Here is a 23576-nt window from a genome sequence, read left to right on the forward strand (position 1 = left end):
AACTATGGTATCCATGAGCACTCTTAATAGACAGTCTGGTGATTTTCTTATTATACATGCTTCATAATGATCCACCAAAGTATAACAATAATTCCAATCAAGAATACTTCCATCAGCAACAGGAATCTGATACGATGGGTTCATCCAAAATATTATTTGGAAGCTGGGATCTTCAAAATTGCAACCCTAGGCATATCTTGATTATATTTGCACCCATCCTGACTTCCTTCTCTTTGTAACAGAGAAAGGTTACATCTCCTGTTGCCTTATTAAGAAATTTAATTTTTAATGACTTATTCTTACTTTTGTATTCATCAAATATTCCTTAATTGAATCTTCCCACGATCTTTATTTATTTATTTATTTTAAGTTTAGAAACTAGAGGTGTAACTCAGTGGTAGAGCACGAGCCTAGCATGCACAAGTCTCTGAGTTCAATCCCTACCACACACACAAAAGTATAATTTATATTCAATAAAATTTACCCACTTTAAGTCTAATGTTTTTGAACAGATGTACCCTATAGGGCAGACCTAAAACGGCTGTAGTTAGGCTCCCTCACCAGGGCTTCAGGCATACGATGTTATGTTTTTAGTATGTAGCCAAGGTCATGAATTGGCTATGTTATGGGCAGTTTGTAGTGAAGGTCATAAATACCCTGATTCAGCATATATACCCAAGGTCATAAACATTTGCTTATGAGCATGCACCCACTGATGTAATCTGTTGGCAGTGTGCCTTCTCTGTCTGGCCTGCATATTTTTTAAAAAGCCTATAGAAATGGCTTGATAAAGCTAAATGGAACCGAAGGGCTGAAGCTGGAGCTGGGGCCTGACTGGGGGAAATGTTGTCCCTTAATAAAGGATGTCTACTATCCCAGCCATTATCTTGCATCTTCTTCCACCTGCTGGGATCCCAAGTCTGTTTTCTGGGTCTGAGTCCCCTCCCAGCACAACCCATCATGGAAACTACTTATACAATCAAGATGTAGAATGTTTCCACCATCTCCAAGAGTTTTTCTCTGTTCTTTCCTCTTTATCACACTCTGCATCACACTCCAGAAACCACTGATCTTCCTGTCATTATAGTTTACTTTTTCTAGAATGCTTTACAAATGTCTTACAACTGAAATAATATAGTATGCAGTCTTTGGGTCCCACTTTTTCCATGCCCTAATGTTCTCTAGATTCATTCCTGTTGCTGCATGAATTAGTACTTCCTCTCTTTTAATTGTTGAGTAGTATTCCATCGTAAGAATATAGCAATTTGTTTATCCATTCATTAATCCATAGACATTTGGTTTGATACATGTTTTGACAATTATGAAAACAGCTGCTTTGAATATTTGTGAATACATGTTTAAAATTTTTTATGGTTAAATACCTAGGAATGGAATGGCTGACTTGCATATTAGGTACATATTTAATATTTTAAGACAATGGCCAACTTTCACCAAATCAGCTCCACTGTTCCCACTCTCACTAGCAACATTGATGTTTTAGCTGTTCTGTATTCTTCCCAATGCTTATTAATTTTAGCCACTTTAGTATGCATACTTTTTTATCTTGGTGGGAACCTGAATTTCCCTGTGAATGCTGTGTTCCTTTTCATGTTCCTATTGGCCTTCGGTAATCATTTTTTTATAATTGTCCAAGTCTGTGTCCCATTTTTACTATTTAGCTGTCTTTTGATTAGTGAACTCTAGGAGGTCTTTATGTATTCTGGAAACAAGACTTTTATCAGATATGTGGTTGGCAAACATTTTCTCTCAGTCTGTGTGGTTTGTCCTTTCATTTTCCAAAGAGTGTTGTTCAAAGAGCAGATTTTAGTTTTCATGTCCAACCAGTCTGTATAAGAGCAAAGCCTGAAATTTTTGTTGATTTAGTCACCATGGGTAACCCACAGGCTGCAAATTCCTCTGGGGGTGAACTAAAGCCACCTTGTGCTTGGTGGGGGGCGGTGTGGTGGGGAGCAGAGCTAGTGCAGGCTTTTCATGTTCCTGCTCCACCAGGGAACTGCCAGGCAGTGGTCTCTGTCGTCTTGTCCCTTCCCCCACAGCAGCAGTCAGCTGTGACTTGTTATTTTGTGTAGGCCCCTGTAAGAGACAGGCAGATTTTCTCAGCTCTCCTGATCCAACGTTCTTCTTATGTAGGCTCTGCATCTCTAAACCTTGGAGTAGGAGTTCTTAGTGTTCTTGCCCTTTACACTAGTGGGAAAAACTCCTCTTTTCAGTGCAAGGTCTGGAGTGGCATGACAGCTGAACTCTGACCTGAATTGTTGGGTTTCTGGTGAGTAAAGACTTCTCCTGCCTGTACCCTAGTAGTGGCTGAATTTTGTTTCTGTTCAAGGTTCTGTGCATGTGTGTGGTCCTTGTGCCTGCAGGTGGCTTTTAGTGTCAGGGCAGGCTGAGAGGGTAGGTGGAGATTTTCTACCCCTTCCTTCCTATAAGAGATAAATGTATTCTCTTACATAGTCATCAAAATACAGAGTATTTCTGGTTAATGAAATGTATGTGGGTTTCTCAGCCACATACCAAGCCATTTTCCAGTGAACACCAACTGAATGTCAACATGTTAATTCACTTCTGACAATGTCTACCTGGAGGCAGATATCACAGATTAAGGGCTCAGTCCCACTTGACTATTCATACTCAGGTTGCAGTCACAAGACCCAGGTTGTGACCTGGTTTTCTGACCCAACAGGTATAAATCAAAGGTTTCATGACTCTCTCCTTGAGTTCCACTAATTTTCTGGAGCAGCTCAGAGAACTCAGGGAAACACTGACATTTATTACAAAAGATACAGATGAGTAGCCAGATGAAGAAACACATAGGGCAAGTACATGAAAAGGGGCATGGAATTTCTAATCCCCCAGACATGGTGTCCTCTTAGCACTTTCAAATGTTCAGCAACATGGAAGCTCTCCAAACTCTCAGGCTGAGGGATTTTTAGGAAGACTTTATCACATAGGTATCAAGGATTATTAACCCAGTTTGTAACCCCCTTCCTGTGGAATGTTGAGGTGAGGCTGAAAGTTCTAAGCCTTTAATCAGTGTTTAGGCATTCTAATGATAATCCCTCACCAAGGAACCTACAGAGAGTCATCCATCATAACAAAGGACACACTGGCCCTCAGGAAATTCCAAGGGAATAAGAATTCTGTGTCAGGAACCAGGAACAGAGACCAGATATATACTTGTTATAATATCATCTTATCACACCTTCCCAGAGATAGTAGACTTTTGCCTGGGTTCGAAGGCAGGGGAGTGTATAGTCCCTCTACCTCCAAGGGCAAGGGAACTTTTCCTTTGAAATACAGAAGAGTCTACCATAAAGGCAGTTTCAAGTCTGGGGACCTCCCTTTGGAACTCTCAGGGCTTAGCATGAATGGGCTTCTCCAGTTTTGCCTGTTCCACCCTCCACCCTTAGCAGGCTTTTCTTAGGGGCATCATCAATTCTTTCTGGTCTTTTGCTTTCCTGTGCCTCTGGTATAGGCATATGGGAGATGATTGGCCATGGGGTGTCAGTGGCTTCCAAGGATTCTGCACCATCATGTGTATCAACACTCTGCCTTTTAGATACTCTTCTTATTTGTATGGGTTCCTCTTCAGCTTCACATGTTCTATAAGGTGAAATGGTTTATATGGCTCATCTCCCCTGGGAGGCAGTTGTTATGCTTTGAAATTCAAGTCACTTGATTGATTTGTGACTTCAAGTCTCTAACATGCTCTACTGGAGATGATATGCATTTCTCCTCAGGGTGGAGTTATATTTTCATATGGCTGTTAAAGTCCTAAGCCCCATTGACTTTTAAACAAACATCTCCTAGGGAAAAAGCATTATCTAAGTCCTACATATTCTGATCACTGAGCTGTCTCTCTCATCCCCCCACCCCAAAAGCTATATTTTTAATTGTTTCATGGAAATTACATAGAAAAAAATTGTAAAAGTTTAGCAGCCAGTAAATGGTAGCTTTTTATATCACAGTTACAGTGAAGACTCCATTGATTTAACACAGTTAATCCTACTGACATGGTCTTTCCATTCCAAAACAAAAGATAAAACAAAGATAAATGATTACACTTGATCTTTATTAAAAGACATCCTCAAATATTTTTAGGCAAATATTAACATGAAGAAGATACATGTGCTCTAATATTCACTGATAAAAGTTGCATACTTCTAAAAATATATTTTGTTAAAATATTTCAAGACATAAGGGATGATTTTAAGATGGAAAAATTTGCATAACTTAAGAATTGCTGAAGTAGAACTATTTATTTTGGAATTGAAAGCCAAACTTTATCTCACAAATTTTATTTGAATGATTCATTCAGAATTTGTAGGTTTGGTTTGGGTATATTCAAATGCTTAATTAGGAAAGGAAATATTCTATTCAAACATTAGCTTTTTGTGTTTTAATGACCATTTCTATTTCAGTTGGCAATCTATAGCATTTTTTTTCTTTTTTCCTAAAAGCTAAATCTGGTTTCCAAACTCAATTCCAGAGAATTATTTTAGGCAAAAATTCCTGTAACTTTTAAATTTTTAATGAAAAAAATATCAAAACAAAGTTTTAGAAAGCTAGCACAATACATTTAAGTTTAGTTTTTTCATGTCAATTCTCATAAATATGTGTAGGCTTCTGAGTGGCCTATCTAACAGCCATAGCTCCCAGTTTAGACATGACTGCCTTTACTCATGGAGATGATTATGTTTCTCAAGCTGGCATGATAATTATTGTTTGCTATGATTTATTAAAAGATTAAAATAATGTAACATAATATTTTTTTGCCTGCAGGATATTAGATGCATTTGAGCTTATTACATTTTTATAATGTCAAGTTAGAAACTGTAGTTCAAACTAAATACATTTCTTAAATAAATAGCAAGAGTTGTTTATGTATGTATGACCTCTCATACGCTCTTCACTTAGTTCTTTTAAAATATTAGGGATTAAACACCATCTTCCAAATTATCTTATATATTGAATGAAATAATTTCTTCCTTTACTTGAAGCTTTCAGAATATTTATGAAATAAAATTTTAAATGGGTTATCCATTTCTTGTTTTCCTTGATGGTCTTGTCTCTCCAGCTAATGAAGGTATAGTTAGCAAATGAAAATTATATATCTTTAAGGTGCACAGCATGATGACTTGATATATGTATATAAGCTAAAGAATACATCCTTCACCTCACATAGTTACTATCTTTTAATTTAATTTAATTTGTTTTTGTGGTGAGAATACTTAACATCTACTCTCAGAAAATTTCAGGTATACAGTAGAGTATTATTCAATAGTCGTCATACTGTGTAATATTAGTTCCATAGAAATTCATATTTTCATGCTTCTATGTGTTGGCTATTTTGAGTCATCTTACAGTGAACTTGGGAGTGCAAGTATTTCAAGATAACCAATTTAAATTTTTTTTGCATATATACCCAGAAATGTGACTGCTGGACCATTTGGTAATCTTTTTAATTATTTTTGGGAGACTCCATGCTGTTTTTCCTAATGACTATGCTAATTTACATTCTTACCAATGGTGTATAAGGATTCTCTTTTCTCCACACTCTTGCCAATGCTTGCTCTGTCTTTTTTTGAAGATTGCCTTTCCATTAGGTGTTGGGTGATGTCTCATTGTGATTTGATTTACATTTCCCTAGTGATTAGTAATGTTTAATGTCTTTTCATGTACATATTGGCCATTGACTTGTAAGTTTTTCTGAAAAAAAAAAGTCTACATCTTTTGCTTATTTTAAATCATGATAATTGGCTTTTTGGGGTTTTTCTTTTTCTTCTTTTGAGTTGTGTGAGTTCATTATGTGTTCTGGAAAGTATATTCTTATCAAATGCATTGTTTGCAAATATTTTCTTCCATTCCAAAAGTTGACTTTTCACTTTTGTTGATTGTTTTCATTGCTTTGAATCTACTTTTTAGCTTAGTAGATTCCTACTTGGTTCTTTTATCTTTATTTGTTTTGGCTATAGTTTTCATATGCTTCTGGTGTAATAATAAAAAAAAAACCAGTTATTGCCAAAAATATCAAAGAAATTCCCCATGTTTTCTTTAAGGGGTTGTATAAATTCAGCTGTTAACTTTAATTAACCTTCAAGTTAATTTTTTAATATGGTGGAAGGTAAGTGTCCAATTTTATGCCTTTGTATTTGAATATTGAGGTTTTTTTCAGTATCATTTCTTGAAGAGGTTATATTTTACCAATATTTCGATCTTAAATTTGTTAAGACTTGTCTTGTGTTGCAGCATATACTTTACTCTAGAGAGTGTTCTGAATGTGCTTGAGAAGAATGTGTATTCTGCTGCTGTTGGATGGAATGTTCAATACCTACTTGTAGGTAGTACAATCTTGTATCTTTTTTTTTTAATAATTTTTTAATCTGATTTTTGAAAGCCACTCCATGTATTTTGTTTGGAAAATTAAATCCATTCTCAAATAAAGTCATGACTGATAACTAAGGAATTTCTATTATAATTTTCTTCATTATTTTCTGACTGCTTTGGAGTTTTTTTTTGTTGTTGTTTGTTTGTTTTTTAATCTCACTCTTACTGTCTTCCTTGGTGACTTGTTGATTTTTTTGGTTGTGGTATGCTTTGAGATGATTACATTAATACAAGAATCCTTCTTTTTACTATTCCTTTTGCTTATTTAATCAACTTTTCAATTAATAAAAACTGTTATTTCAAATATTTTTCTCTTTTACCTTTTGTGCTAGAGGTAAAAATGATTGACGTGTCACCATTTCAGTGCAGGAGTATTTAAAATTCTACTGCATATTTACTTTAATTACTGAGGAGTTTTTTGTTGGTGGTCGTGGTTTTTGTTTTGTTTTGTTTTTGGTACTAGGGACTGAACACAAGAGCGCGTTATCACTGAGCTACATTCACAGCCTGTTTTATTTTTTTTATGCTGAATGAGAGTTATACTTTATGTCTTTTTATGCTATTAGTTAGCATCCATTCAGCTTTAAGAACGCAAGTATCTTTTTTTATAAGGCAGGTCTAGAGATAATAAATTTCCTTAGTTTTTTTTTTTTTTTTTTTTTAACTGTGAATATCTATCCTTCATTTCTGAAGGGTGGCTTTGCTAACTGTAGTATCTTGGTTGATAGTTTTTATCTTTCAGTACTTTGAAGATAATATCTCTTTGAAGATACTCCCTCCTGACCTGCCAGGTTTTATGGACAAATCCATTAATAACCTTATCAAGAAATCCTTGTATATGACAAATTCATTTTCTCTTGCTGTTTTCAAAATTCTCCTTGGCTTTTGACAGTTTGATTTTAATGTTTCTCTTTGGGTTTATATATATTTTGAGGTCCTTTGAGCTTCATGAACCTGGATGTCCATATCCCTCTCAAGATTGGAAAGTTTTCAGTCATAACTTATTTAGATAAACTTTCTGCTCCTTTCTCTTTTTCTTCTCCAATAAAAACTTATGAAAGCATTATTCACATAATTGTGTCCATAAGGCCTGTAGGTTTCTTTACTTAAAGAAAAATTTGGTTGTTGTTGTTGCTCTAACTGGTTAATTTTAAACAATCATTCTTTAAGTTCATTATTTTTTTTTCCCTCTGCATGATTGAGTCTGCCATTAAAGCTCTTTATTGAATTTCTTACTTCTGTCATTTTATTTTTCAGTTCTAATTTTTGTTTGGTTCATTTTTAGACTTTCTATTTCTTTATTAAACTTCCCATTTTGTTCATGCATTGCTTTCCTGATTTCATTTCTTTCTCTTACATCTCACTGAACTTCTTTTAGATGACTATGCTGAATTCCTTGTCAGACACTTAAAAGATTTCCATTTATTTGAGGTTGGTGTTAGAGCTGAGTGGGATGTCTGTTAAGGACCAGTTATAAGTATTGATATAAACTGGCACTGGAACAAAATTATATCTCTAATATTTTATTAGACTTGCTGCTATTATTCATTCTTGGTATGAAAATTCTTCCTTAATACTTCTTATTTCTATTTTTTATCCAGTTAAAAATTTTAATATCTAAACTCTCTTACTTAATTTCTTCTTGTTTTTCAACATAGATTGGAAAATCATTTAATAGCATTTATATGATGCCAATATTAGAAAATGATGTGCAAAGAAAGGCAGGGAAAAAGGAAACAAAAGGAGGAGAGGGAAAGTGAGAGGCATCCGTTGTATTAACATATTTTCTGTAGTCATACGGAAAATTAGTTTATTTCTAACAGTTTAGAACCAAAAAATATTTTCCTCTTGAATTTATTTTGACTGTCCTTTAAATCTCAGCTACTTGATATTTCTGGTGTCCACAGGTTTATGATATTAAAGATACTTAAAACACTTACAGTATTCATTCTTAAGACTCTGAAACACCCATTGCATGCTTAACATAATGTGTGTGTTCAATCAGAAGCTTTCAGCTTTGTTATTTTGTGCAAATTCTCAGAAACATTTTAATGCAAGTTTATTATTTGAATTGTTATGAGAAAAATAATTTTCTGGTAATTACTTGTTTTACCAGAACTTATTAATTACATTTAAACAGTGTTTGTTAATTATTTCCCATAGGTTAGAGATTCAGACATAAGTACAATCCATGATCTCATAGATTTACTACCCTATAATATTCAATATTTTTTTAAAATATGATTTATCAGAGAGCTGGATTATTTATTTACTTTTTTTAGAATAATCTTTGATGAAATAAATGCTTTACCTAATCTTGGTCCAGCTGAATTAATTAAGGCAAATGCATTTCTTCTAGTAAAATAATGTTTCTATCCCATGTGATCCTTCCTCATGCAGAGTTTCTGAACCATTTCTGTGTGCTGATACTCGCACCCTGAGTTATAAATGTACTATAACAAAGACTAGAATCTTTTTGACCAGATCTGAGTGCATAATAGGTCCCATAATGACCCCTGTTACCTCTTTACTTCACCAGGACAACAGAAGTATCCTGTGATGAGACTGTTCCTAATTAATGACCCTTTTGTATTCTCTTTCCATAATGAGAAATAAGACTGAAGGTCAAAACGAAGGTAAACACTATAGTAATACTGACTGGAATAAATCCTGGCAGCTAGGTCAAGTAAGGCTCAGGGAAAGAAATGAAAGCACATATTCTTTCATCTGAACAAATATTCTCAGAGAGAAAATATATTTCAGGGTTTATGAACTTCATATAGGTATTTTTTCTTGAGACAGAGAAATAAAAAGTAATATTGACAGACTATTAAAATGATGCAAAATCATTCTTTTTACTATTTCTTTTTATTATTTAATAAGCTTTTCAAATAATCACTTAGGTTTCACTAGATCATGACATTTAAAAATGTTTTCATAGCTATTGCATTACTTAAAATAAATAAACAGATAAATAAAGGAAAAACAGCAAGAGTTAGCTGTTGGATAATAGCCTGAGAAGGAAAATTCAGATACTCTGGACCTACCACTGCCTCTCACATAAATGGAAAACATTTGACTTGTTTCTCTATTTTCTTTTCCCTTCAGAGTTCCTAATGTGCTTACTTCATCTTTGACCTAAATTTTAAATAAATTTGTTAAAGCAAAGTAACATTGTGAAGTCCTGATTTTGGAAAAAGGGAAAAAAAGCAGTTGTTTCCATAGTAATTGGCTTTGAGATTATTCATTTATATATAAAATTTTGAAATACAGTAAAATAATCTAGATATATTTTGCAAATATTCCTGAGTTAATGTTGTGTCCTAGTGAGAGATAAAGTAAGTCCACTTAAAAATATATATATGTATAGATTATGGTGATTGTAATCTGAAAAATTAAGGGCAGATATAACAGAGAATTATGTTCCACGGGATGATAGAGAATTCTCAATGGAGATGAATTTAGCTTAGGTGACACCATTGATTTTGAAGCAATTCTAACAATTGCATGTACACTTAAAAAAAGAAAAAACAAAATAGTTTTGAGATATACTTTATAGTTCACATACTATACCCTTTAAAAGTGTTGAATAATGGACTGGGGTTGTAGCTCAGTAGTGGAGCACTTGCCTTGCATGTATGAGGCACTGGGTTCGATCCTCAGACCCATGTATAAATAAATGAATAAAATAAAGGTCCATTGACATCTAAAAAATATTTGTTTAAAAAAAGTGTTGAATAAGTGGATGTTATTATAATCAAAAAGTTACGATTCAAATACAAAATGGTTTTATCACCTCCCTTCCCCCAAACACATTGTCATTAGAATTCCCACATTTACCTCTAAACACAGCCCCTGATGACCATTGGTACATTTTCTATATCTATGATTATTGCCAGTTCTAGATATTTTATATAATAAGAAACAATATAATATGTGGTCTATTGTGTTTGGATCACTTAAGTAATGTTTTTAAGGTTCAGCCATATTGTAGCATGTGTAAGAACTTCGTTCTTTTTATGGTCAAATAATATTCTATTGTATAGACATACCATATTTAACTTATTCATTTATCAGTTGATGTAAATTTGGTTTTTTTTTTTATTTTTAGACTATTATGAGTAATGTTATTATCAGTTGGGTAAATAAAAAAAATATTTACTCCTAATTTGTTCTAAGAATATTATGATTTTAACTCCTAAATTTAGATCTTTAATCTATTTTGTTGTTAATTTTTTTCAGTGTTAAGTAGGCATCCAAATTCATTCTTTTACATGTGGATATCCATTGCCACATCACCATTTATTGAGAAGACCATTCTTTCAACACTGAAATACCCTGGCTCCCTGGTGGAAAATTAATTGGCTAACACTGTAAAGATTTATTTGTAGACTCTAAATTCTTTTTTATTGATTTGTCATGCAGTATCATGCTCTCCTGTTGAGTGTACCTTTTGTAATAAGTATTAAATTTGCACTCTATAAATTTGTTCATGATCTTTTTAGCTATTCAGAGTCCCTTAAATTTACATATGAGCTTTAGCTTAAGACTGTCGAATTCTAAACAAAGACAAACTAGGATTTTAACAGGAATTTCTTTCAATTTTTTTATTAATTTGGAGCATATTACAATCTTAACAACATTGTCTACCCAATCCATGAACATGGAATATGCTTCTAATTATTTTAACAATGTTTTGTATTCTTCAATATTCAAGTCTTATACTTGTTTATCTATATATGAGTATAATTGTCTTTGATTGATGCAATTTTATCCTGAAACCTTGATGAGCTTGTTTATTACTTCTAATAAAGTGTGTGTTGTATGTGAACTTTTAAAAACTTATGGTATATAAGGTCATGACTTCTGTAGTGATAAGTTTGCTTCTTTTCAATCAGATTCCCTGTATTTCCTTTTCTGGAATAATTTCTCTGACTAGGATCTCCAATATACTGTGTCAGGAAGTAGACATCCTTGTTTTGCTCCTAATCTTAGAGAGAAAGCAACCATTCTTTCACAGGTAAGTATGAATTTGACCATTAATCTTTCATGGAAGGCCATTATTAGGCTTCTGCTACAACACAAAGTACAGAATAGGATATTCCTTTTTTGTTGAGTGTGTTTACCATAAGAGAAAGTTAGGTTTTTTAAATATGCCTTATTTGCTAGAAAACAGATGCTCATGTGATTTTTTCCATTTTTTCATATTAACATGGGTTACTATACCTCTTGATTTTAATGTATTAAAGCAACCATACATTACTTGAATAAACCTTATTTGGTCACAATAAAGAAATCTTTTTATGTTGAATTTTTTTCTACTATTTTGTATTTTGTTGTGGATTTCTGGAGTTTTCTAAGGGATATTGTTTTGTAGTTTCCTTGTGATTTTTTTTTTTCATTTTTGCTTTTGATATCAGAATAATACTGACCTCAAATAATTGAACTGTATTTCCTCCTCTTCTTTTTTGTGGATAAGTTTGTGAAGAATTGCTGCTAATTTTTTGATTAAGTAATTGATAGAACTGCAAGACCATCTAGGCCAGATAGTCACAGAAACCATTTGTAAAAATTTTTATTGATTTCTAATGCAGTCTCTTTCCTTGGTTGCCGCAGTCTGGCTGGGCACTCACAGCCTTGTAGATTCAAACAGCAATTCTTTATTCCCGAACTGTCACCAGTACTCTACATGCACGTTCTGGGCAAAATCCACACTCTCCACCAGGCTCTGAATCCCAAATACTCTCTGAATCCCATGAGAACTCAACGAGAACTCAAGGCGCCTGAGGCAGCAGGATACACCCTGTTCCCAGCAGGAATCACCTTAAACCTGGAACCGCCCTAAAGCCGGATCGCCCTAAACCCTGATCCGCCCTAAACCCTGATCCACCCTAAACCCGGATCCGCCCTGGTCCTTGAGCAAGGTCACCTTTCATGCAAAGTCACTGCAAATGACCGGGGTCCACAATGGAGAGTCCTTCCTCTAAGCAACATGGGGTAGGCTGACAAGGAAATTGCCATGTGTCGTACCTACTTAGCTATGGCTCTCAGCATCTCCCCCCTTCTGATTAATCAAACAACAAGCAATGTGGCTTAGGGACCGTGCCTGGTAGGTTGTCCAATTCAACATATGGTTCTTACCCATCATGGGAAAAACTGACCTCTAGGCGTCAGCCTCCTGTCTTAGGTTGATACCACTGCAATTGGATCATACCCGTCACTGACTACCGGTCCAGCATACAGCCATACTTGTGGATAGGTCTATGCACCAGTGGGGGGGTGAGGTTCTTTGCCTCACCTCTGTTGGCCCCCAAATTTGGCCTTGGTGCCAGTGGGGGGGTGAGGTTCTTTGCCTCACCTCTGTTGGCCCCCAAATTTTAGACCATCACTAGCAGAAGGGAGGAGGATACAGAAATGCCACGACACCAAGCCAATTGACGGCTCCTTTGGAAAAATTGCATCACTGGTGACACCATCAGCAAAGATATGCCAGCACTACCACAATTCGCTGCACCAAACGATAGTTCACAATGTATACAAGTGATACATAGTCCAGGCAAGTTCTGCAAGCAGTTCAAAGCAGAGGAATCTATCAATATGTCCATTTCCTCCCAAAGTAAATCAACTCCTTGATTGAGCATTACTTGTTGAGTTATATTCATTGATGCATCAGTTTATACAGTTTACTGTGATAGCTATCATAGAAGCTGTATTCACCGGCACTGGGATGGAGATGGGAATTCTGGCAATGATGCTAAAAAGACATTATCCTGAAAAGAATTATTAAATATAATGAAAAGGAAAGGTGAAAGTAAACAAACAGATCTGTTAACCTCCTTTAAAAACAATCCTTAACAGCTGTTTACCTAATTTAAATTAAACCATTTAAATCACGTGAATAAAAAAAAATAATAATAATTCGGATCCATTTTTTCATGAGCGCTCCTCATATAAGAAATATGGACATACGCACATACAGACATACAACACAAAACACAAGAGTGTACACAAACGTACAACACATAAGAAAATAGTAAAGGCCTTGTAGCTTTACCTAGGTGAAATCTCCATTGCAATGTTTAAAAACTCCACAGTCAAAAAATAAAACTGATCAGAAAAACATTAACCTAGGTTTGTATGAGCTCAAAAAATAAAATAGAACTTTATGATGTGGGAAAAGGCAATAATAAAATAGATATTGAAAAAAGCATCCTGGTTAATCACTGTCGCAGATGTAAGAATAGCTAAGCTGGAGCTCTGGATATCAGCTGTTATGGATTTGAGTCAAATCATCTTCTTTTTGGTCTGTAGAAATTGCTTTGGTTAGTCTCTCTGGAATCCAAATCGGTTGCTGTTCTCCCTGTGGAAACACACAAACAGACCCCCGACTCCAGACAATCACTGGGTCAGGACCTTTCCATTGTCCTGTTAGAATATCTTTCCAAAGTACCTTAGGCTTATGTACATTTTTTGGATACATATGTCTTTCCACAGCACTAAATCCTGATGAATCCAAATTTAAAAAGTTTAGAATAAAAAGGGTTATTTTAAGTTTATCTTTGGGGGATATATACCCCTTTCCAATTCCCTCTTTTTGCTTTAATAAGTACGTCGTACCTACTTAGCTATGGCTCTCAGCACTTGGTCTTGGTATCAGTCTATCCATATTTTATATTTCTACTTGAGTCATTTTTGGTAGTTTGTGTCTTTTTAGAAATTTGTTCAACCTGTCCAACAGGTTGAAAGCCTAGATGGAACAAAAGAAGAAGGAAGTCACAGTGGGTGCAAGATCAGTCCTTTGATTCCTATAAATTCAGAATGAAGTCCTCTCTTTTATTCTAGGTCTTAGTAATCTGAATTGTCTTTCTTTTTTCATGGTTTGTCCAGCTAAATATTTGTCAATATATCATTTTCTACTGCTTATTTTACTTTTTCCATTAAAACTATATTTCTTCTTCTTCTCCTCCTCCTCCTCCGTCTCCTCCTCCTTTTTTGTATTTAGTTTGTGATTCTTATTCTATTTAAGTGGCAGTTTAGGGTATTGATTTGAGATATTTCTCTTTCCTTCATATAGGCATTCACATAGACAGATTTCCCTATAATCCTTGATTTTTCTATATGCCATAAGTTTTGGTAAGTGGTGTTGTCATTTTCATTTATGTAAAAGTATTCTCTAATTTTTTTGCTATTGCTTTTCTAACCATTTTTTAATTTAAGACTATGTGGTTTAAGTTCTGTGTATTTTTGAATCCCTCAAATTCCATCCTCTTATTGATTTTTAGTTTCATTCTATTATGGTTAGGGAACATACTTTGTTTTCATTTCAGTCTTTAGATGATTGATCTTATTTTATGGCTTAACATATGGCCTATCCTGGGATATATTCCATGTGCACTTGAGAAGGTTTATTTTCTGTTTTTGTTGGGTGGAGTGTTCTATAAATGTCTACTAGGATTAGTTGCTTTATAGAGATTTTTTTTTCTTTCTTTCTATTTTTTTTTCCTTTTGTTCCCAGTACTGGGGATTAAACCCGGGTCCTCAAACATGGTGTTTTCAAATTTCTATATTGCTGGTCTAGTTTTTCCTCTCATAAAGTATGATATTGAAGTATGCAGCTATTGTTGAATTGACTATTTCTTCCTTCAGTTCTATTAGTATGTGCTTATGGATTTTGAAGTTCTGTTTTTAGATGCATATATATTTTAATTGATATGTCTTCCTGCCATTTTAACACCTTTGTCATAATAATTTGATCTGCTTTGTTTTATTCTAGTGAACATTTCTGACTTATCTCTGACATAGCTGCTATAAATTCATTTTGCATTTTGTTTACATGGTAGATCTTTATCTTTTTTTTTGTTTTTGCTTTCATCCTAGTTTTATTTTTAAATCTAAAATGTTTCTTCTGGGTTGGTTAAGGTAGGATTTGGGGTTTTTGAAATCCACTCTGCCAATCTCTGTCTTTTGATTGAAGTGTTAATTACATTTAGTGTAATTACTAATGTGGTAGTCTTTGCCTTTCACTTTATTATCTGTGTTCTTTGTGTCTTCTTGTTCCTATATATACCATTTCTACCTTTTGATTTCTTAAAGAGAAGTTTTCTTCTATGTCATATGTGGTGGTTAATCTATTTTGTCAACTAGACTGGATTGAGAAACGCCTAGAATTAAAAGACTTTTGGGTGTGTCTGTGAGGGTTCTTCCAGAGACTACTGGCATTGACAGCCAATTTAGTGGACAGTCCCACTCTGAATGTGGCTGGCACTGTCCAACAGGTTGAAGGCCTAGATGGAACAAAAGAAGAAGGAAGTCACAGTGGGTGCAAGATCAGTCCTTCTTGGTCAGATGCATCTATTACTGCTGCCGTCACCAGTGGAAATTAGACTACAGCTTCTTCACTCTTCCAATATGCACTTTCCCCAGTGATTCTCCAGAGAGCTTTCAGGCCTTAAGTCTCAGACAAGAACAGTATCATTAGTTCCTTCTTGGACTGAGAAACTACTGGTTCCTCCAGTTTACCAGTTTTCAGACAGCCATTGTGGGACAACCGAGTTCTGATGTAAGCCAGTCTAATAAATTCATTTATAATCATACATATACATATCCCTGGATCTATTCCTGTGGAGAACACTAACACACCATTGTATTTTCATTTTTGCTTCTTTGTCCATGTATTTATTTCCTTTGTGGTTTATTGAGGACTATGATTAATAACAATCTAGTTCCAATTCACTCAAAATTAATTTTAATATTTTTATGGTTAGAATATGAGGTGTTACCTAAAAGCTCTTGTGTTAATGCAGGAAAATTCAGAGGGGAAATGATTAGATTTTGAGAGCTATACCCTAACAAGTTCATCCTAGATTGAATGGACTAGCTGGGTGGTGACTATAGGTAGGTAGGGTGTGGCCTGTAGAAGTGAGTCACGAGGATGTGCCCTGGAAGGGTTTGTCTTCCTGTAGCACCTTCTCCCTTCTTTCCCTGTCTGTTTGCTGGCCAGTCATTAATGGAGAAGCACTCCTCCACCATGCTCCTTTGCCATGATGCATTTCCTCACTTTGGACAAAAAGCAATGGAGTTGGCCCACCATGGACTAAGCCTCTGAAACTGAAGTCAAAATAAACTTTCTGTCCTCTTAATTGTTCTTGTTGAGTATTCTGGTTAAAGAAATGCAAAGTTGCCTAAAATAAATATTATACAAAAGATCAATCTCTTCCTCTTTCTATACTGTTATTATCAAACAAATTATACCATTATATATTACACATAAGGATATTTTTAATAATTATTATTTTATGAAGTTATTTTAAAATAAGATTAAATAATTACAAAAATAAGTAAATTTTCTTGTGCTTTTAATTGACCTATATATTCACATTTACCAGTGTTTTTTGTTTGTTTGTTTGTTTGTTTTATTGATTTACTTACTGCCAATAGTCAACCTAAAGGATGTCCTTTAGTATTTCTTAATAGGGAAAGTTTACTAAGAGGAGACTTCTATTAGTTTTCACTTGTCTGGAACTATTTTAATATCTTATTCATTTTAATATATGAAATTGCTGGATATATTGAATTCTTGGTTATAGTCTTTTTCTTTCAGCACTTTAAACATGCAATTCCATTTCCCCCTGGCCCATTGTTTCTAAAGCAAAGTCAACAGTTAATTTTACTCATTGTATATCATAAATTTATTCTTTCCCACTGTTTTCACAATTCTCTTTGATTTCCAATAGTTTGACTATGATATGAAGTGGTGCACATCTCAGATTATCCTTCTTGAACTTTTAAGAATTTCTTGAGTGTGCAGATAATTTTTTATCAACTTGGAAAATATCTGCCATTATTTATTCAAATGTCCTCTTCCCATTTCCTCTATTTTCTCTCCTTCTGGAAATACCATTATGTGTTTATTGACACTTTTGATTGCATTCCACACGTCCCTGAGACCTTATTCTGTTAAAAATTTTGTTCCTCACATTGGATAATCTCTATAAACTTCAAGTTCACCAATTATTTTTTTTTCTGCCTGTTAAAATCTGTTACTGAATGTACTAGTGAATTTTAAATTTTCATTCTTACACTTTTCAACTCTAGAGTTTGTTCTTTTTGTTTTAAACATTTTCTATCTGTGCTCATATTTCTTTCTCTTTTCAGTGAGCATCATTCATGTATAGTGCTTTAAGTGTTTATAAATGATCATTTTAGTTCTTTAAACATATTTGTAATGGAGTTAGGACATAAAATTATCTAGTAGGGAAATGTATATTAGGAACTAAACACTAGTAGTGGGTTTAAGACTCATATAATTTTTAATTAAACAGTTATATAGGTAAGAGTGGAGAGCAGGTTTAAAATCTTTTGCTAGTAAATTCAATGCGTAGGCTTCCTCAGTGAAAGTTTCTTATGGGCCCCCCTTCTTGAGGGTATGGGAACTTTTGTAATATTTTTTTTTTTGAAAATCACTTTTTTTAATGAGGGTTGGAATTTCAAAGAACATAATATGTCAACTCTAAAAATTATACCATCTCCCCTTTAATTATTGCTTTTTTTTAAATGACTTTTCTTAACAGTTCTATAAGTTTGCACTCTTTCTCATACATGATGACTGAAGTCTCTGTTTGATTACCTTAGTGGTCATTAATGATTGGGAAGAGATTTCCTTAAATGCAGAAGCTCACTTCCTGAAGACTTCTTTGCTTTGGTGTGGTCCCATGTTTGGGTATGTTTATGTATGTGTGCTAGCATATACTTTTAGTGCTCCAACAGTTTGTAACCCTTCCTTAACTTTCATTGCTTGTTTGTATAGAGATTCAAGGTCAGCCAGAGGTGAGATGTTATGGTTTTCTTGTGCCTCTCTTCATTTGTGCATAGCTTTGAAAATGCACACAAACTTGAACATGTCACTGTCCCTATATTTCCTGGAATATGTCAGATCTTTCCAAATACCCTCATGAATACTTTATTCCCTAGCTTTGCCTTTAACTCTTGGATCATGTTTTTAAGCCTCAATTAGCAAAGCTTTATCAAGCAGGCTAAATATGTAATAATCGCTGCTGATTGTTATTGACAGCTGTCAAATATGTAGGGCTATTTGACTAGAGTTAATTCTGTCAGATAAAATGAATACAAATCCTGAGATATAGCATTTTAGCAAGATGCAGACAGGACAAAGAGTGACAATTTTATGAGGTTTTTTCTAACATAGAAATTAATTCTGGAGAATTAGATCTTGTAAAAGATCTTAAAGGATCATATGTGTCATAGGTACAAGTTTGAACTGTAGTTTTAAGATACTTATAAGCTAAAGAATATTATTCATAAAGGAATAAAATTATGTGTTTCATTTCTTGACACAAGGATGGGTTGGCAGTGCAGAGGATGATGTCATTATCTTTTCTGTAGTGTGTGGAACATTCTATAATAATAATGATAATTTATTGCATTTATATTATTATTATTATTATTATAAGCTCTTTTGTGCAGAATTTCATTTAATTCTTCTTACCTCTAAAATGTTTTTGCTTCTCTCCCTATTTCTCTGACTTTTATTTCTGTACTATCTCTTGGCTACTTCTCCTTTTCTCATAATTGTTATGTTCTTCAAAGCTACAAACTTAGTCTTTCCCCATAAAAAGGAATGTGCATTCTCCTGCTCTCCACTCTTACCTATATGACTGTTTAATTAAAAATTATATGAGTCTTAAACCCACTACTAGTGTTTAGTTCCTAATATACATTTCCCTACTAGATAATTTTATGTCCTACCTCTCCCTTGAATTTCAGCTATGCATATGTGATTACTTGTTTAATCTAGTTCGCTTACTATTCAGATAACTTAAGGCCCCAAGGCCAAACCTATAAAAATTTTCTCATGTCTAATAAAAGCATTACATGCAACTTATTCAATGGACATTGAAATTTCATTTGATATCTTTTTCCCATTAGTAAATCACGATTTTTCATTTTTTGAATTTTATTTCCTAAATTCATTTGATTTTGTTTGTTCTTATGATTACTTCAGCCCAACTTTCCATCATCCTCATGTAATTATTCTAACTATGGAAATTAGTTCTTAAGTGCTTTTTATCTCCTATTTTCTCTCCTCTGAATTTATTTTCCAGGAAAAGTCAACTACCTATTCCTGGTTTCTAAGGGACCAGGAACATTTAGAATACTTATCATAATGTATGTCAACTGCACTGTAGGTTCTTAAAACAGAAGTTCAGAAGGATCATGGCCCCTGATTCAGAATCACTGGGATACACATTTACAATGAAAACCATTGTTCCCACTCCAGATGCACTGTATTATCCAACTTTACAGCGCTGGGACTTAGGAATCTGCCTTTCAAAACAAAACAAAACATTCATATGATTTTTATGAACTCTAAATTTAGTGTACTGCTACTACAATAAAAAGAAAGTTTGAATTATTTTTATTTTAGTAAAGTATGAGGAAGAGGATCAACAAATAAACAGAAAGAATGAGGAGCAAGTAAAGAAGGTAGTAGAAAAAGAGGTAGAAAAGACAGGAAGGGACCAGATCCTAGAGGACTTGGAATTCTACTCCAAACAGTTTGAGTATTAGCAAGTACACTATGGGTTTTCGAATGCATCTGGACACTGCTTTCTAAAATAGGTTAATGGACCAAAGATCATAATGTTTCAATTCCCTGGTTCTGGAGTTGGCCTGAAAAACTGCACTTCTAGTAAGCATCTCTGCGTAATATGAATGATTCCCCAATGCATTTTGAGAATCACTGTTATCATTAACAAGGAACCTCCCAAAGTTCTGAAGAAAAATGTTCACTATCAGTGTAAGCTTTGAAAAAAAGGTAAAGTTAAATTTATTAAGAAGCTAAAGTTTCTGGGGGTCTGGGGATATATTTCAGTTGTAGAGCGCTTGCCTTGCATGCACAAGACTGTGGGTTCAATACCCAGCAGCCCCTCCCCACCAAAATAGAAAAAGACAAAGTTTCTAATGATCTTATATTTACTTTTACTTCTTAAAGTAAGATGAAGTAAGTATGAAGACATAGCTGATGAAGATATAATCCCTTGTATACAAAAAAAGTTGTAAATTTAGCATAAAAATTTATGGTAAGAACAAAGTTTATTAATTTGTATTTCACTTCTTAATAATTTGTTTAGTGGTAACTACAGTATGATAGATGTGATCTGTGGCTCTCAAAGTAGTATCTATGTAACATTCAACTTCTTGGTGCCAGCTAGGCCATGAAGCCAAAGGATAAGTGTAGCTCATGTTCCTGAAATGTTAATTTTATGAATGTTGTCATTTAAAATGTTATTTACGGTTTAGAATAAAGATATGTTATTCAACAGAAAAAAAAACAATTTGTTTAAATTCAGATCAGTTGTATATATTAGTTTTAGAGTAGAAATTACAAACTTATACCTTCCTTTTGCATTATTGGGGCTTGTGTTATAATTAAAACACTTCTTCTAAATTCAATCTTTTGCAAATCAAAGATTTAAGAAATTAACATTTTAATAATAGCTTTTTTGATTTAGATCTGTTGTTAAGATATCTCTATCCTCAATATTTCTACTTATTAAATTCCCCCAATTCTCAAATTCTCATATTCTCTCTCTCTTTCTGTGTGTGTGTGTGTGTGTGTGTGTGTGTGTGTTCTTTTACTCTTTTGAGAGTGAACTATTTTAGCAGCATTAAAGTATATGGTATTGACATTGAGTCTTGTAATAATTTATCAGAGAATGGAGTATTCATATAAAGAAGGCATTACTGCTATTTGATGCAAACATAGTCTACTTGGGTAAGGAAAGAAGGGAAGGTTGATGTGGGAGGAGAGGTTTTACAATCCTGTGTTTGCCATTCATAGATCCAACTGCCCCATGAAGTCTCAGTTCATATTTCTTTAAATATCTACTGATGGACATGCGGGTTGTTTCCAGTTTTTCTGGGAAGAAGGCTCCTAAGAACATTCGTGTTCAAGACATGCAGCCCATGTTCTCATTTCTGCCAAGTACTTCCAGGGGTAGGAAGCCCTGGTCTTGTGGTGAGCTAATAGATGACAGTCTAAGAAGATGCAGAGTGGTTTTCCAAACTGATTTTGTAATTTTTAAGTTGGGAAATTCCATGCAAATGGTATAAATTATTATGGATTCTCTGTCTCACTAGCACAAAAATGTTGTAGGTGTACTTATAATATCATGTGAAGAGTATTTTAAATTTTCAAGGGGTTTTTGTTGGATCACTAAGATAGATTATTTTATGCTATGTGTTAGAGAGCTTTGGAATTGGTAGTTTTACTAATAATACAAGGTTACAGTTTCCTGATATTATATGGGTAGAGAAAGTTAAACATGCCAAACTGTCTGCTTTAGAACAAAAATTGCTAAGTGGAATTTAAGACGATGAAGTCAAAGGATTCAAAGCCAACATTCAGACATGATTTATTGAGTAAAAATTTTAATTATGAAAATTGTTCTCCCACAGTTTGAAAAATCACTTGACCCAGATATATTCCAGGGCATGCCAGCTGGTTTATGTAGCAACTTAAGAATCCTAGAGTCCTAAAGCTACAGAAAAACCACTCATTTCACAGTATTTCTGGGAAAATCTTAAAACTCAAGTAACCACCTACTTAAGGAAACTGATTTTTACTTTAAAATTTTCAATTCAAGTTATTAAGGCTAAAATAATATACAATAAACTTTACCCACTTAAAGTGCAGAATTCAGTGAATTTGACAGATGAATACATCTTTTTAAATGCCCCCATGAGTCATTAGGTTCCTTCCCCTTTTTTGCTGAATAGCATTCCATTTAATGATAGATCACATTACTTTTATCCATTCACCTGCTGATGGACCTTTGTGTTTGGGGCTTGCAGCAAGAATTTCTTAAGAAAATTTAGGTCCAAGATACTCTGTGGCATATATCTTTACTTCTCTTAGGAAGCTACTTAGCAGTGGAATGCCTTAGTTTTCTGTTAAGGTGGACTTAACATTTTAAGAAACTACAGTTTTCCAAACTAGTTATATAATTTCATGTTTCTACCATTCAGGTATAAGTGTTCCTGTGGCTCAAAATCCTTGCCAACAATAGATAATCACTTTTTTGTTTGCTTGTTTAAATTTTAGCCATTCTAGTGAATGTGTGCTAATATTTCATTGTGGTAGATTTTAGAATCTTTTTACATGCTCATCAAGTGTACATGTCATTGCTATCATAAAGTTGTTCAAATCTTTTTCTAGTTTTTACTGAATATTTTGTTTCCCTACTTTTGTGTTATAGGAATTCTTTAAATATTCTGGGTACAAGCCTTATGTTAAAATGATTTTGTGAATATTTTCCTCCAATTAGTGTCTAGTCTTCTTACCTGTTTAATAATCTTTTAAAGAGTTAAAGTCTCCAGTTTTGATAAAGACCAACTTGTAATTTTTAGAGTTCTTTCTTTTTTGTGCCCCAAGAAATTTCTGTCTCATAGTCTCAAAGATTTCACCACTATCTTTTTCTACATGTCTTATACTTAACTTTTATATTTATGTCTATAATCTCTTTTAAGTTCATTGCAGTAACTGGTGCAATAAAAGAATGAAACCACCTCCTCATATGAATACCTAATTACTCTAGCACCCCTTGTTGAGAAAGTTGAGTTTTACTTATTCACAGAACGAACTTTTGCATAATTGTTATTTTGTTAACTTTTGAAATATAAATCATTAAAAATAATAGTCCTTATTATGGACTCCTTAGGTATACAAAGGCAGACACCACTGATGGGCTTCATATTCATCTCAGAGAGGGTGTGTTTTGTAAGCTATATAAACATCTTTGGGTGAAATTCCATAATAGAGATAAAGATTCTTCTCTCTTTGTACTTTTACTATCTTCTTTTTCTAATTCTTTCACTTAATAAATGCATATGAGACAAAACATTGAATAATAACTTATTCAAGGGTATAGCAATTTAACACTTATCCCTTTGTATTCATGATGTTTTAGACACTATCCTTCACCTACATGAGTTTTATGTTGGGGTTGTCAAATAATATATTAATATTTTATGAAGAAAATGGTATTTTTTTAAACATGCAAATTTCTACTTTGGAATCTCCCATACTCTGGCATGAGTCTGAGATCCACTGTTAAAACCTCTTGTCTCTTGCCTACAACATACCACAAAGG

Source organism: Marmota marmota, unplaced genomic scaffold (assembly GCF_001458135.2).
Source record: "Marmota marmota marmota unplaced genomic scaffold, marMar, whole genome shotgun sequence".
In the NCBI taxonomy this organism is placed as follows: domain Eukaryota; kingdom Metazoa; phylum Chordata; class Mammalia; order Rodentia; family Sciuridae; genus Marmota; species Marmota marmota.